This window comes from Schistocerca piceifrons, unplaced genomic scaffold (assembly GCF_021461385.2).
Source record: "Schistocerca piceifrons isolate TAMUIC-IGC-003096 unplaced genomic scaffold, iqSchPice1.1 HiC_scaffold_665, whole genome shotgun sequence".
Classification (NCBI taxonomy): Eukaryota; Metazoa; Arthropoda; class Insecta; order Orthoptera; family Acrididae; genus Schistocerca; species Schistocerca piceifrons.
In genome coordinates, this window is record NW_025728910.1 from 65,001 (window position 1) to 67,500 (window position 2,500).

At 57.6% G+C, this 2,500-nt stretch overlaps 1 non-coding gene across 1 annotated transcript in view; it reads left to right on the forward strand.

Annotated features, from left to right (window-relative positions):
• Positions 1 to 1,357: 1,357 nt before the first annotated feature.
• The window catches only part of LOC124765859, a 1,909-nt gene continuing 766 nt past the window's right edge, over positions 1,358 to 2,500 (forward strand). The window contains exon 1 of the ribosomal RNA XR_007012907.1: positions 1,358 to 2,500. This exon is cut by the window's right edge and continues 766 nt beyond it. This is a non-coding gene — a ribosomal RNA (small subunit ribosomal RNA).

Here is a 2,500-nt window from a genome sequence, read left to right on the forward strand (position 1 = left end):
GGCGGACCATACAGTGCAAATATTGTGCACGCAGCTACGTGTCGTCTCCCTATGAGAGCTGGATTGCAGTGTGGTACGCCATAGAGACGTGTGGGAGGAACGGACGCCGTGGATGGCGATCAGCATGAGCTGTCTGTTGATGTATTCGGACCTAGTCGTCTCTCCTCACACACCGTGATGGCATGGTGCACCGCGTTCCATATCTGCGACATGCTACAGAGGCCGGTTGACAGTCGTTCGAGCAATGGACATCGCATACGTACGGGGGCCACCTTCCACGTATTGTCTAGGCGTGCACATTTTGTTGCGTGTATGTGGGCAGACGTAGTGTGGCGTGACACCTGACACAGGCATGCAATAATCGTTGAAGTTGCAAATGGCGATGGACGCCTGCGTTTTCTGGTGAAGTTACGCAAATGAACAAATGGTAACCTGTTGTGGTGCGGTTGTTCTCGCTAGGGGTGAATCGGTGATGGCGACGATAGGTTGAGGTACTAACCGGTTGTTCCAGCGATACCCACCATGCCGACGAAACTGAACGGCATCTGGGTGTGAAGCGATACGCGGCGGTGGCTGGGTGGGACCGTCCCCGGCCGGTGAGGGGGCGCCTCCCGGCGTGCTGGCCGCGCGGTGCGTGGGCGCACGCGCTACAGCCGGCTGGTGGGGGCGGCCAGTGGCAGGCGCGCCGGCCGACGGACGCGGCAGGCGTCGCAGCTGCGCGCCGGCGCACCCTGCGCGCGGCGCCGTGCGGCCAAAGTAGGTCCTCGCGGGCCCGGTGCGAAGCGCGGTGGACATCTTCAGTGTGCTGGTCCGATTGAGGACTGTGTGCGTTGAGGATGCGCCGCCGCCCGGCGCTCGGCGCCGCGACGCCGTCTGCTGCTCGGTCGCCCCAGCGGTTCTCGCTGGTGGTTTGTATCGCAGCTGTGCGGATGTGTTGGCGCGTGCGCTGTGCTGGGAGAGTTCGCTTCGGCACCCAAGTGGGGCTTTTGTCCTTCTGTGGCGCTGGCGTTGGAGCTGCCGGTCACCGTAGGTGGCGCGTGTTGTCTCCCGCCGGCAATGCCACGACAGCACGCTCCCGGGCCTCTGTCGGCAGCGGCAAGCTCAGTTGGGAGCACGGGTGGTCGCACCGAAAGCGTCTACTCGCCTAACTCCGGGCGATTGCGCCTCTCTCGAACCCGACCAAGTACTTGGGACGGCGCTGCGCGCCGCCGGGACCTGAGAGGGTTTCGAGGTGTATTGTGCAGGGGAGCTCAGCCTCCTCCTGTTTGCAGAATGATTGAGCGGACGCTTGCGTGTTCGCGCGGGCCCCCGGGACACACTCCCGGGCGGCCGGCTGCTCAGCTCTAGTTGACGCAGCTCCCTGGTTGATCCTGCCAGTAGTCATATGCTTGTCTCAAAGATTAAGCCATGCATGTCTCAGTACAAGCCGCATTAAGGTGAAACCGCGAATGGCTCATTAAATCAGTTATGGTTCCTTAGATCGTACCCACGTTACTTGGATAACTGTGGTAATTCTAGAGCTAATACATGCAAACAGAGTCCCGACCAGAGATGGAAGGGACGCTTTTATTAGATCAAAACCAATCGGTCGGCTCGTCCGGTCCGTTTGCCTTGGTGACTCTGAATAACTTTGGGCTGATCGCACGGTCCTCGTACCGGCGACGCATCTTTCAAATGTCTGCCTTATCAACTGTCGATGGTAGGTTCTGCGCCTACCATGGTTGTAACGGGTAACGGGGAATCAGGGTTCGATTCCGGAGAGGGAGCCTGAGAAACGGCTACCACATCCAAGGAAGGCAGCAGGCGCGCAAATTACCCACTCCCGGCACGGGGAGGTAGTGACGAAAAATAACGATACGGGACTCATCCGAGGCCCCGTAATCGGAATGAGTACACTTTAAATCCTTTAACGAGTATCTATTGGAGGGCAAGTCTGGTGCCAGCAGCCGCGGTAATTCCAGCTCCAATAGCGTATATTAAAGTTGTTGCGGTTAAAAAGCTCGTAGTTGGATTTGTGTCCCACGCTGTTGGTTCACCGCCCGTCGGTGTTTAACTGGCATGTATCGTGGGACGTCCTGCCGGTGGGGCGAGCTGAAGGCGTGCGACCGCCTCGTGCGTGCTCGTGCGTCCCGAGGCGGACCCCGTTGAAATCCTACCAGGGTGCTCTTTATTGAGTGTCTCGGTGGGCCGGCACGTTTACTTTGAACAAATTAGAGTGCTTAAAGCAGGCAAGCCCGCCTGAATACTGTGTGCATGGAATAATGGAATAGGACCTCGGTTCTATTTTGTTGGTTTTCGGAACCCGAGGTAATGATTAATAGGGACAGGCGGGGGCATTCGTATTGCGACGTTAGAGGTGAAATTCTTGGATCGTCGCAAGACGAACAGAAGCGAAAGCATTTGCCAAGTATGTTTTCATTAATCAAGAACGAAAGTTAGAGGTTCGAAGGCGATCAGATACCGCCCTAGTTCTAACCATAAACGATGCCAGCCAGCGATC